This window comes from Gopherus flavomarginatus, chromosome 1 (genome assembly GCF_025201925.1).
Source record: "Gopherus flavomarginatus isolate rGopFla2 chromosome 1, rGopFla2.mat.asm, whole genome shotgun sequence".
Lineage (NCBI taxonomy): Eukaryota > Metazoa > Chordata > Testudines > Testudinidae > Gopherus > Gopherus flavomarginatus.
The window spans coordinates 277,827,025-277,841,451 of NC_066617.1; positions in this window are offsets into that span (position 1 = coordinate 277,827,025).

Consider the following 14,427-nt stretch of genomic DNA (forward strand, 5'->3'; position numbering starts at 1 on the left):
AGTGGGTGCTCAGAACCTTTGAAAATCACACCACTTTTATTGGGGTACCTAAACACATATTCAGAAGGTGACTTAGGCACCTACAATTTAAAATTTTGGCCATATACACAACAATTTGTTAGTTAAAGTGGCAAAGTGCATTTAAAGTGACAACATTCCATTAAATATAGAAACCAATTAGACAAATTCCCTCTGACCAGCATCCAAATATCCTTAACTCTGTCCCTGAATGTGTGCTCTGGAGTTAATCAACTTATCTAACTTCCAATAAAGTCAATGGTAGACTTGAATTTGAATGGATATTGGGTAAGGCCCTTTTATGGCTTTTTAACATTATAACTTGGGACACTTAGGTTTGAGTGTATATTGTTTTTTCTGTATTCTCATGTTTGATGATTAATTGTGACATAAACAGTTCCTGAACATAACTTTTACGTCAGCTCATAAACATATGTTTATGCTATGTTTGTCAATAGCTTGTTTCCAATCAGGGCTGGCTCCAGCTTTTCTGCCTCCCTAAGCGGGAAAAAAAAAGAAAAGAAAGTGGCAGCTCAATCTTGCCATTTCTTTGGCGGCAATTCAGCAGCAGCTCAAAGAGAAAGAGAGGGAATGAGGGACCCGCCACCGAATTCCCGCTGAAGACCTGGACGTGATGCCCCAATACCGGATGGAGTGCCGCCCCTTTGAATTGGCCGCCCCAAGCACCTGCTTCTTACTCTGATGCCCGGAGCCAGCCCAGTTTCCAATGCTGTTTCTCTATATGGAATTATTTCCTTCAGAGGAATGCTATCTGGATGTGCTTATAAACTATTGCAATGGGCACTATAAAGAAACTTATGAACCAGAGCTGATAAAAAATGAGACTTTCCATCCGGTGGTAAATTCTGATATTCTGAAAGTTGTTTTCATCCTGAATTGAGACAAGAAGCAGACATGCCAAACCTGCGAAAAAAACACAGAAATTGGGCTTGTTTTTGGCTTAATTGTCTTGTGACTTGGTTGTTGGCTAGTTTTTGGCTTGTTGCTTGTAGTAGTTTGTTGGATTTTTTTGTTTTTGTTTTTTTTGATTGGCTCCTGGCAAGCAGGGGCAAGGAGGGGAGAGAGCCAGGGGTACACAGTGGGCCCACCACTGTCCTAGACTGCACACCAGGGATCTAGTCACATAGAGTGTTGGGGTTCTTAGGGATTGGCTTGTTTTGGCCTTGTTTTGAAATGGGATTAGCTTGATTTTTGGCTTATTGTGAAAGCTGGGGTGATTATTTACTGCGTGAAAGTTGGCAACTGTGACGAGAAGTCACAACCTCCCTGCTTTGTGAAGAATGAAAGTTCAAAACTATTCTATTCAGAAATGTCAAACATTTCATTTCAACTTTTTTGATTGAAATGAAACATTTTCATGTTCCCAAACTGAACCTTTCTGTTTCAGTTTATTGAACCAAATAAAAATATTTTATTTTGAGTTAATAAGAAATTAAACTGCATCTGTCTATGCTGCCACAGTGCCTCAAGGGAGCTCCAGTGTGAGTGCCTCATGTTCTCATTTTCTTCTATGTGCCAGGTTCCCCAGCCAGACCACATCTTCCAGCAATGTAGTATCTGAGCATTTACAAATCCCGCATCAAACAAAATACTAATGTCTTTAATAACAATCTCAGTGGTATTTCTGTACAGATATATAGTCTGCATACCTCCATTGTCATCTATTTGTTATATCAGAACGTGGGATTGTGTTTTCTGCACAAATATTTTGATTTAAATGTTTTACACTAGGGAGCTGTTAGGGATATGTCAGTCAAGATGGTAACTGTCTGCCTTCACTTAAGAAATAATGCAAGAATGATTAGCACTGACATTCTGGCTTAATTCCCTTTTGAGCCTGCAGAACTGGTATGACGAAGAGGGGCCAAAACAACCCCTTAATATTGAAGAAGCTTACTGGAGAAAAAAATGCTGGCAGGGTTTAAAAGCCGAGGGAACCAGACTGAAAGGACACTCAGACACAGGAACCTGTGGGAATGTCTGAAGAAGCCAAGCCTACTTAGATCAGCATAGGACTGAAGTAGTAGAATATGTGTGTAGGCTGCTTGTTGTTTTTATAATCCTGCTTTTTTTAATCCTTTAATGCTTTGTTACAATTACCACATAAAAATTCTGAGTTTTAAAAATGTTGCTGGTCAATCTATCAGTCTCATTGGTCCCAGTTTTTGAAAGAAAGGAAGGAATCACATGTGCCTGAAATCCAGTCAGACCTGCAGCATGTTACGTAGTTGGTATACATGAGATTCTGCAGACAAGATCCAATCTAGCAGTGGAAGAATTGCGTGATTCCACCCCAAGACAGCTAGAGGAAAGAGGCCTATTACCTGAGGATATGCACTCTGAGAGATCAGAAATGTAACTGCTCTAACTGTGGCACTGTTTTAGAATGTATTTTCAATAATAGAGTGAAATCCTAGATTAAAAATACAATTATTATTAATACTATAGTTCACAAAATTGATGTTCCTTACTCTCTTTGTAAAGTATATTTGTAGAGCTGTACAAATTAAGAATAATAACTACTGGTAATAATAATAGGGTTGCCCCCACAGGAGATTTAGCTCTAAGAAAAAAAACAATCAGTCAAATAGACTCTAATTATGAATTAGAAAATATTTTCATTTGGCTGGATATGCTGTATGGCTAGGTTTATGATAGGAAGGAATTTGGAGTAAGATTTACCATTTTCTTGACACACAAAAATCCATAGAATCTAGGAGGTAAGCATAACAGTCTTCCCAACTGTCACATTTTGACCTACAAGAAAACAAGCCATTTCTAATCCAGTCATATATAGTGCAATACTCAGGCTATGTCTATACTATAGGATTTTTTTGAATTAACTTAAACCGGTTTTATAAAACAGACATTATAAACTCGATTGCATGCGGCCACACTAGGCACATTAATTCGGTGGTGTGCGTCCATGGTCCGAGGCTAGCATCGATTTCCGGAACGTTGCACTGTGGGTAGCTATTCCGTAGCTATCCCATAGTTCCCACAGTCTCCCCTGCCCATTGGAATTCTGGGTTGAGATCCCAGTGCCTGATGGGGCAAAAATCATTGTCGCGGGTGGTTCTGGGTACAGCCTCACCCCTCCCTTCCTGAAAGCAGCAGACAACCATTTCGTGCCTTTTTTCCTGGGTGAACTAAAAGCAAACGCCATAGCACAGCAAGCATGGGCCCTGCTCAGTTCAATAGCGCAATCGTGGACGTTGTAAACACCTCGTGCATTCTCGTGCAGTCTATGGTGAACCATGAACTGCAAAGGCAGGCGAGGAGGAGGCAGTTACGGCAGTGCGGCGACGAGAGTGATGAGGACATGGACACTGAATTCTCCCTAACCGCGGGCCCCTGCGCTTTGGAGCTCCTGCTGGTAATGAGGGAGGTTCTACCCATTGAACACTGATTTTGGGCCCGGGAAACAAGCACAGACTGGTGGGACCGCATAGTTTTGCAGGTGTGGGACGATTCGCAGTGGCTGCGAAACTTTCGCATGCGTAAGAGCACTTTCTTTGAACTTGCTTTCCCCTGCCCTGAAACGCCATAACACCAAGATGAGAGCAGCCCTCACAGTGGAGAAGCGATTGGCAATAGCCCTCTGGAAGCTTGCAGCGCCAGACAGCTATTGGTCAGTCGGGAATCAATTTGGAGTGGGAAAATCTACTGTGGGGGTACTGTGTTGCAAGTAGCCAAAGCAATCATTAAGCTGCTGCTACGAAAGGTTGTGACTCTGGGAAACGTGCAGGTCATAGTGGATGGCTTTGCTGCAAAGGGATTCCCTAACTGTGGGGGGGTGATAGATGGAACCCATATCCCTATCTTGGCACCAGAGCACCAGGGCACCCAGTACATAAATGGCAAGGGGTACTTTTCAATGGTGCTGCAAGCACTGGTGGATCACAAGGGACGTTTCACCAACATCCACGTGGGATGGCCAGGAAGGGTTCATGACGCTCGCGTCTTCAGAAGCACTGTTCTGTTTAAACGGCTGCAGCAAGGGACTTACTTCCTGGACCAGAAAATAACAGTTGGGGATGTTGAAATGCCTGTCATTATCCTGGGTGACCCAGCCTACCCCTTGATGCCATGGCTCATGAAGCCAGACACAAGCAGCCTGGACAGTGGTCAGGAGCTGTTCAACTACAGGCTGAGCAAGTGCAGGATGGTGGTAGAATGTGCATTTGGCCGTTTAAAGGCTCGCTGGCGAACATTACTCGCTCAGACCTCAGCCAAACCAATGTCCCCTTTATTATTGCTGCTTGCTGTGTGCTCCACAATCTCTGTGAAAGTAAGGGGGAGACCTTTATGGCGGGGTGGGAGGCTGAGGCAAATCACCTGGCCGCTGATTACGCAGCCAGACACCAGGGCGATTAGAAGAGCTCACCAGGAAGCGGTGCGCATCAGAGAAGCCTTGAAAATGAGTTTGATCATGGGCCAGGGTACGGTGTGACTGCCTTGTTTGTTTCCCCTTCATGAACCTCCCCCACTTTATTGACTCCTTCCCTGTAAGCAACCCACCCTCCCCCTTCGATTACAGCTTGCTTATGGAAATAAAGTCACTATCATTTAAAAAGCATATATTCTTTATTAAAAGTCATTCCCTGTAAGCAACCCACCCTCCCCCTTCGATTGCAGCTTGCTTAAGGAAATAAAGTCACTATCGTTTCAAAAGCATGTAATTATAAAAAGAGGAAGAGAATTAACAAGGTATCCCGTGTGTGGTTTGGTAGGAGGATAGGAGGGAAGGAAAAGGCCATTAAGGACATTTCAATGTAATGACAGCCTTTGGGTTGGACTGTCCATGGGGGTGGAGTGGGCGGGTGCACAAGCCTTCCCCCACGCGTTCTTACACGTCTGGGTGTGGAAGATACGGAACATGGTGAGTACTGAGGGTGGTTAAACATGGGCTACAGTGGCACTCTGTGACCCCGCTGCTCTTCCTTAAGATCCACCAGACATCGTAGGATTTCAGTTTGATCACGCAGCAGCTCCAGTGTTGCATCCCGCCACCGCTGATCTTCCTGCCTACACCTCTGATCTTCCTGCCGCCACCTCTCATCTCAAGCGTCTCTCCTATCCTCACGTTCACTGGCAACTTTCCTGTGCTTTGCTACCACGTCCTTCCACTCCTTCAGATGAGCCCTTTCATTGCGGGTTACTTCCATGATTTCAGAGAACATTTCATCTCGCGTCCTCTTCTTCCTCCGCCTTATCTGAGCTAGCCTTCGGGATGGAGTAGGGAGGCTTGAAAAATGTGCAGCTGCATGAGGGAGGGAAAATAGGGAGAGAAGGATTTAAAGAGATACATTTTACAGAACAAGGGTTATACTGTTTCACAGTGAACAACACTGTTCACCTTACATAGCACATGTGATTTCACTACAAGGTCGCTTTTGGAAACTTTTAATATTGAGTGCCTGCGGCTCTTGTGTTACAGATCTCACAGATGCAGGTCCAGGCATCACAATTCAGCTTGCATGCAGTCATGGTAAGGCACAGCTTCTCCAGCCTTCATATATACAGTTCCCTTTGCTGCTTCTTTCCTGTTAACAAGGAGCAGCAGACGCCAACCCCTCCCCTCCCCAATCCAATTCTCTAGAATTGCTTTACCCCTCCCCCCACTGCATGGCTGGTATCATAGAAGATCACTGCTAATCACCCCCTTTTCTTCCCCCCCCCACCACAGCGTGGCTGGTAGCTGGGAAGATTCCTGCTGGCCAAATGCTAAAAAGCTCAGCACTATCCTTCCTCCCCTCTCTCCGCTTTGCTACGTGGAAGGAAGGCTTTATTTTAAGCAAGAACACAGTAGGAAAATGGCCATCTCTGTCCCCTGAATAAAATTCCTTAATTTCAACCAGGTTACCATGAATGATATCACTCTGCTGAGGATAACAGAGTGAGATAAAGAACGGATGTTTCTTGAATGCCAGCAATCACCGGGACCATACGCAGCTATGCTTTATCATGCAATGATACCCGATTACTTGCTACATGCATGGCGTGGTAAAGTGTCCTACCATGGTGGATGGAACAAGGCTGCCTTGCCCAGAAACCTTCTGCAAAGGCTTTTGGAGTACCTCCAGGAGCACTTCATGGAGATGTCCCTGGAGGATTTCCGCTCCATCCCCAGACATGTTAACAAACTTTTCCAGTAACTTTACTGGCCGCGAATGCATGCCAAGCCCTCATGACAAATCAATCATTAAACGCTTGCTTTTAAACCATGCTTTATATTTACAAAGGTACACTCACCAGAAGTCGCTTCCATGGCTTCACTGTCTGGGCTAGTGGCTTGGGAGGGCTGAGAGGGTAATTCCGTCTGGGTCACAAAAAGCTCCTGGCTGTTGGGGAGAATGGAGTGCTGTGTGCTCTCTGCAAGCTCATCCTCCTCTTCCTCCTCCTCATCTTCCCCCTCTGCTGAATCCTCATCCATGGTTGAGATTATAACCCCCACCTCGGAATCCACGGACAAGGGGGGGTAGCAGTGGCACAGCCCCCTAAAGTTGCATGCAGCTCAGCGTAGAAGTGGCATGTTTTTGGCCCTGACCTGGATCTTGCGTTTGCTGCTTTGGTTTTCTGGTAGGCTTGTCTGAGCTCCTTCACTTTCACTCTGCACTGCATTGAGTCCCCGGTGTGGCCTCTCTCCATCATGGTCTTGGAAATTTTTTCAAAAGTTTTTTCATTTCGTCTTTTGGAATGGAGTTCTGTTAGCACTGAATCCTCTCCCCATATAGCGATCAGATCCAGTACCTCCCATGCGGTCCATGCTGGTGCTCTTTTTCTATTCTCAGGAGACTGCATTGTTACTTGTGCTGATGAGCTCTGCGTGGTCTCCTGTGCTGATGAGATCTCCACGCTGGCCAAACAGGAAATGCAATTCAAAAGTTCGCGGGGCTTTTCCTGTGTACCTGGCCAGTGCATTAGAGTTCAGCTACCTGTCCAGAGCGGCCACTGGTGCACTGTGGGATACCGCCCGGAGGCCAATAACTTCGATTTGCGGCCACACTAACCCTAAATCGATATGTTAATATCGATTTTAGTGTTACTCCTCTCATTGGCTAAAGAGCCCCTTAAATAGATATAAAGTGCACTGTAGTGTGGACGGGTACAGCGTTAAATCGATTTAACGCTGTTAAAATCGGTTTAATTGCGTAGTGTGGACCAGGCCTCAGAAGTGAAACTATGACGTTAGTTAACATGGACAAATAAAAGTACTTGAGATATTTTCAACAAACTTTTACTGCAAAATATCTTCTGATTTATTCAGCAATTCCTTGTGACACTCTTTACTTTCAAATGTTCCAGCACTAGGTAATAAATTCAAACTGTTGCAAATATTATAGCAAGCTGAATTTAGTTTTTATTTTGCAGTAATGGAAAGCAATATTTTGAAAACACACATGAAATTTTAAATCATGAATCCATATACAAATAATTATTAGTTCTTCAGGAATGTAAATTGCTCAACTAGCATCCAGATAATGCCATTTAAATGGCTCTTAAATGATTGAAATACCAATTAAAATAATTAAATGTAAATAAGGACTAAAGGGAAAAAAGTTATTGATTGATCAAAAAAGATAGAGAATTCTTGCAAAAAAATGAACATACAAATTTATTAGTCCATCTACCTTTCTTTTTTCTGTTGCTCCCATCAGTAATATCTAATCCCTGATCAATCACTCTACATGATATGTAATTAAAGTGTTAAAAGAATTTGCCACTATGCCACTAAAAGCCTAATCCAAAACCCACTGAAGTCAATGGAAGTCAAATGGTGAAAGAATTTGTAATAATTTAGCTTTAAATTCTAGTTTTGTACATTCCATTCAGGGTCCTCCCAATGCAAAACTACTTTTCAAGGAGCACGAGAATATATCATCTGATAAAATATAATATTCATTCAATATGTTACTTTAAAAAGCAAATCGGCATCAAATATTGAATAGTGGCTGAGCTCTGCGAGTCACACTCCAATTCTTTGAGCCAATATAAGTGTCCATTCCAATAATAAAGAAACAACTTAACTGAGCTTAATAAGAACACAGCTGGAGTGCACTTGGACAGACAGATTCCCAAATTCTTTTTCCTACAGATGACAACACCCCAAACTCTCCAGCAAGGTATGACATGACAAAAGTCAGTCAGTGGAGAACAAGGTGAAAAATACTGGGTTTGAGTCTCCTCTGTGCCTGAATTCCAGAAAAGTGAGGCGGGCCAACAGGGAACCAATTACAACTCTTTTAATCTGAACTGGCCTGTCCTCAGAGTTAGAGCAATTTAATTTGTGCTACATTTATAGTTCCCAAGGGAACTTATGCCAGTGGAGGATCAGCATAGCAGTGCAGTGCTCAAACACATGGCCAACACAGCTTCTCACTCCCTCATGAATTGGTAGATCCCGCAGGCATGGAAAGAGACTGATCCAGGAACTGCTTGTGATGGTGTGATACCAGTGGGAAGTTCCCAGGTAATTATCTGATGGTGCAATACAGCCATAATCCAACCTGAACTGTGAAAAAGGACACAGGAGCTTGCTTGTTACATCAAAGCACATTCTCATGGATGGATTTATCTTGATGTCCATGACCTGTTTCTGGTGCTTGTTAAAGCTGCTCCCTTTTACAGCTTAACTCTTTACTCAGAGTTCCATATATTCACCTTTATTTTCAGTTATCCTATTGGGGTTAGACTCTGCCACCCTCAGCCGTTGACCAGTACATTATCCAGTAAGTAGGCACACTGAAATAAATTATTTTAATCATACTATTTGCAGAGTAAGGGACTGCTCAGCATGGGTAAGGATGGCTGAATCTGTCCCTTGACGATTTGCTAAACTAGCTGATTTAGAATGAAAGTGAAAAAGTAATGATGGACTATGGGCATATGTGAGTGTTGGAATGCTTTTTAATGAGTCAGAATAGGTAAAGGACCAAAAAAGTCATTTTAATATGATGGTTTTATTTTCAATTCTTTTTAAATAAAAAGACGTCCTTTATATCTATCTTCCACTTCAGTGATGGCATACCGTATTTTGTAAATGTTCTTTTCCAAATGAATCTTACCACACAGCTATTGCCCTTTCACTCAATGAAACAGCATGGAATATAGATTAATGCAAGTCACCATGCAATTTAAAGTGTAAACAAAAGTGAACTTTTTAAAAAAAAGAGAAAATGTTAACCCATTTTGAATTTTTCATACCCAAGGCATGAGAACAGGCTTAGTGCTCCATTTTAAGTGACTCCAGTCATATGACAAATGCCCTTTTGCTGTTATGAAACATTTTTGAATTGTAGATTGAAACAATATAGTTGAGGATTTCACAACAGAGTAGTAAGTATAGAAGAATGAGGATATAAGCTTTGTTCAGCCAAGAATCCAAGCATACAGCAGACATTTTGCATAATGGACATTTTAAAACAGTTAAGTAGGTCAGACATAGAGAATTAAGTGTTATCACTTTTTATTGTGTGAGTACCCTTTCTGTTCTGTATCTCCTACACTCAAAAAGACACCTGTGAACCTGGCAGCTGCTGCAAGCGCATTTTAACAGGCTCCATTCTGCTGATTAGAACAATCAGCATTCAGTTTTGTCCTCCACTGTCTATCAGGCTCCTCTACTAGTGAGGGTTCCAAGGTAAAGGCCAAATGCTGTATTTCTTGCACAATAATACACTTTGAGTTCCCTTATTTGTGAAAACTGACAAACCAGATATTATGCAAGTGCATGCATACTAAAGACTTTGCTCAGTCAGCTGTGAGTCTAAGGTTGCTCTACTTGTTCTGCTACTGAATAGGAAAACTTTTACCCCTAGAAGAAAAAGAATGTATTCAATAAATCTATAAGCAAAGAATTCAGAGACACTTGTCATATCTCCTGTGGATTCTATGCACTAGGATAATTTTATTAGTGATGGTCTATGAAATAATACAGACAAGTTCTCCTTTTTGTTTGTTTTTTCTTTATTGTTCAACAACAACAACAAACACATACTGCAGAACTCTGCATTTTAGACAAAATAAAATTTTGCCACTGGTAAAACTCTTCACATGTCCCAGTAATATTCTATTTTATTGCTCTCATATTTCAGCTGCATTGATATATTTTAATGACAATTTTGAAGAGATTCTTTAATTATATCAGTCCGCTTTAGTCACTATATTCTGGAGGAGATGACAACATTCTTTTTTTTTTTCTATGTAAAACCACAATGTCGTGGGGAGGAAAATATTCTAGTAAAATGCAAGGAGTTGCTAATCTACTGTCCTACACCCATACAAACATAGATGGGTAAAGGAGAGTTTTCCTGTGCAATCATGTCCCTTCCCTGCAAGCTTTTCTACAGGATCAAGGAGACACACATAGTTTTGGGGTAGGCTCAGGTAAAGCATGCATCACCTGGTGCCCATCTACCGAACAGGGAATCTGCACAAAAAATAATACTGACATCAATATTAAGTGTTGTATGGAAACACAAATCATGATCCACAAGTGAGGGTTCCTGTGCGATGACCAACATGGAGTCTATTGGAGCTGCACTTACAAAGAGTCAAAATGGGAACAGGATGTCCTGTATCCAGTACGGATGCTCAAGGAGGCCATATGGAAGGCTCTGGCCTCTGGAAGCTCCCTGAGAGGCATGGGTTTTTTCGGCTAAACCACTGTTCACTAACTGCAGTGAGCAATTCCATGCCCTCACCCTACAACTCTTAGCTTATGGAGTTCTTAGTTTGCTTTCTTTTTTAAGGAACTTTCAGTTAGCAGGATATAAATCCTGACCCCAACTACCAAGAAACAGATTAGTTCATTTTGGGGATGTCCAAAAACTACAGACACTTTGTTTGGCCATTCTGTATTATGGCAGCACTCCTCATGGAGAAGAAGGCTCTACAACAAGACCAGTGTAATTTGCTCCTTGCAAGGATTACTGGGTTGATGCCTCTGCATGCTGAAGTGTTCAGTTCTTCCATGGAACATATATGATGGAAGCAGAGGCTGCTGCAGTGTGAGCTTCTTCATGCTGCCCTTACAATTCATAGAATCAAAGATTATTAGGGTTGGAAGGGACCTCAAGAGATCATCTAATCCAACCCCCTGCTCAAAGGAGGCCCAATCCCCAAATGGCCCCCTTAAGGATTGAACTAACTACCGTGGGTTTAGCAGGCCAATGCTCAAAGCACTGAGCTATCTCTCCCCCCACAGATAATTTTTTTATCCCTCCCCCACTTAAATTACTAAATTTAAGAGGGAAGTTCATTTCCCATGCCCATGCATTCTTTATATTCTCTGCTGACACTTGAGATTGTTGTATGAAGTGGTGTTGAAGTCATATCAGTCCCAGGATATGGGTAGGTGAGATAATATTACATAAGACATAAAAATGGCCATACTGGGTCGACCAAAGGTCCATCTAGCCCAGTATCCTGTCTTCTGAAAGTGGCCAATGCCACACGCCCAAGAGGGAATGAATAGAACAGAACAGAAACATGAAGTGATCTATCACCTTGGTTATGGTGCAGATCAGGGGTCTGCAACCTTCGGCATGTGTTCTATTAGGGTAATCCACTCGCGTGCCATGAGACATTTTGTTTACATTGACTATCTGCAGACATGGCTCCCCGCAGCTCCCAGTAGCCACAGTTCACCGTTCCTGGCCAATAGGAACTGCAGGAAGTGACGGCAAGCACATCCCTGAAGCCTGCGCCACTTCCTGCAGCTCTCATTGGCCGGGAAAGGCAAATTGCAGCCACTGGGAACTGAAGGGGGCAGTGCCTGCAGATGGTCAATGTAAACAATATGTCTCGCTACTCGCCAGCAGATTACCCTGATGGGCTGTGTGCCGAAGGTTGCCGACCCCTGGTGTAGATTTTGTGATATGAACCTCCATTGAATAGAAACTAGATTGAAGTCACTCAGCTCATTTCAGTGAATTTCAGTCACTGCTGATCTAGGATTATGGTTTATTTTAAAAAATATTTCCAGCCAAGAATAAAATAATCACACACATAAAACAAATACTTTACTAGTTCTTGGTCCCATACACAATCAATGCAGTTCATGGTGTAAGTGTGCCCAACTTTCTTTTCCCTTCCACAGGTCTTTGTTTTCATTATCTGAGCATTCACCATTGGAAGGATTTTAAAAAGGTAAGAACCTAAAGTTGGAATAAGAGTATCATATTTCCTATAAGAATGTAAGAGTATAAGATTCCAGGCCAGATTCTCTAGTATCATGCAACCAGTTGGTGCCATGCTGCCAACACAATCTGGTATTAAAGATAGTTTAAAACTGGTCTTCTAGTGGCATAGGGGCCTTTATCAGGGGGTGGGAGGATGAAAATGGGTTGTCAGCATAGCAGGGAAATGAGGAAAGGAGGAGTGGGTAGGATGCCCTCATACCATATCAAATTTTAGGTGAAGTTTCAGCCTTTTGCAACCATCTGCAGTTGGTATAGCAGATCCTGTCAAACTAAGTTGATATCTCTTTTTCATGAGATTAAAATTTTGATTGATAAAGATGTTAAAATAATAGACACATTCTGTAATACTTAGTATTGCACAACATTTTGATTAAGAAACTAGAACAATACAAAGTCAACATAGCACACATTAAATAGATTAAAAACTCTCTAAATGACAGGTCTCAAAATTTAATTATCAATGGGAATCATCATCAAATGGGTTTGTTTCTAGCAGGGTTATGAAGGGATTGGTTCTTGACCCTATACTATTTAACATTTTTATCTATGACTTGGAAGAAAACAAAATGATCATTGATAATATTTGCAGATGACAAAAAAGATTGGTGGAGTGGTAAATAATGAAGGGAATGGGCCACTGATACAGAGTGACCTGGATCACTTGGTAATCTGGGCACAAGCAAACAATATGTGTTTTACTGTAGCCAAATGTAAAGTCATACCTAGGAACCAAGAATGCAGGCCATACTATCAGGATCATAGAATCATAGAACTGGAAGGGACCTTGAGAGGACATCTAGTCCAGTCCCTGCACTCAAGGCAGGACCAATTATTATCTCGACCATTCAAGACAAGTGTTTGTCTAACCTCTTAAAAATCTCCAATGATGGAGATTCCACAACCTCCCTAGGCAATTTATTCCAGTGCTTAACTACTCTGACAGGAAGTTTTTCCTAATATTTAATTTAAACTATCTCTGCTGCAGTTTAAGCCCATTGCTTCTTGTCCTGTCCTCAGAGGTTAAGGAGAACAATTTTCTCCCTCCCCCTTTGTAACAACTTTTTATGTACCTGAAAACTGTTATCATGTCCCCTCTCAGTCTTCTCTTTTCCAGACTAAACAAACCCATTTTTTTCATTCTTCCCTCAAAGGTCATGTTTTTCAGACCTTTAATAATTTTTTTGCTTTTCTCTGGACTTTCTCCAATTTTTTGTTATCTTTCCTAAAATGTGGCTCCCAGAACTGTATCTTGCTTACAATTCTCCTGCTATTACATCCCAGAATGATGTTTGCTTTTTTTTGGCAACAGTGTTACACTGTTGACTCATATTTAGCTTGTGATCCACTAATCTTTTCATCCTATTTACTTCAGTTCAATTCTCCAGTTTGTCCAGATCATTTTGAATTTTAATTCTGTCTTCCAAAGCACTTGCAACCCCTCCCAGCGTGGTATCATCTGCAAACTTTATAGGTGTACTCTCTATGACATTATCTAAATCATTAATGAAGATATTGAACAGAACCATACCCAGAACCAATCCCTGCAGGACCCCATTATTTATGCCCTTCCAGCACTGATAACTGCTCTCTGGGAACAATTTTCCAACCAATTATGCACCCACCTTATAGTAGCTCCATCTAGGTTGTATTTCCTTAGTTTGTTTATAAGAAGGTCATGCAAGACAGTATCAAAAGCCTTACTAAAGTCAAGTTATACCACATCTACCACTTCCCCCATCTACAAGGCTTGTTACCCTGTCAAAGAAAGCTATCAGGTTGGTTTGGCATGATTTGTTCTTGACAAATCCATGCTGACTTACTTATCACCTCATTTTTTTCTAGGTGTTTGCAAATTGATTTCTTAATTATTTGCTCCATTATCTTTCTGGGGACAGAAGTTAAGCTGATTGGTCTATAATTCCCCGGGTTGTGCTTATTTCCCTTTTTATAGATGGGCACTATATTTGCTCTTTTTCAGTCTTCTGGAATGTCTCCCATCTTCCATGACTTTTCAAAGATAATGGCTTAGATATCTCCTTAAGTATTCTAGGTGCATTTCATCAGGTCCTAGTGATTTGAAGACATCTAAATTGTCTAAGTAATTTTTGACTTGTTCTTTCCCTGTTTTAGTCTCTGATCGTACCTCATTTTCACCTGCATTCATTATGTTAGATGTTCAAAT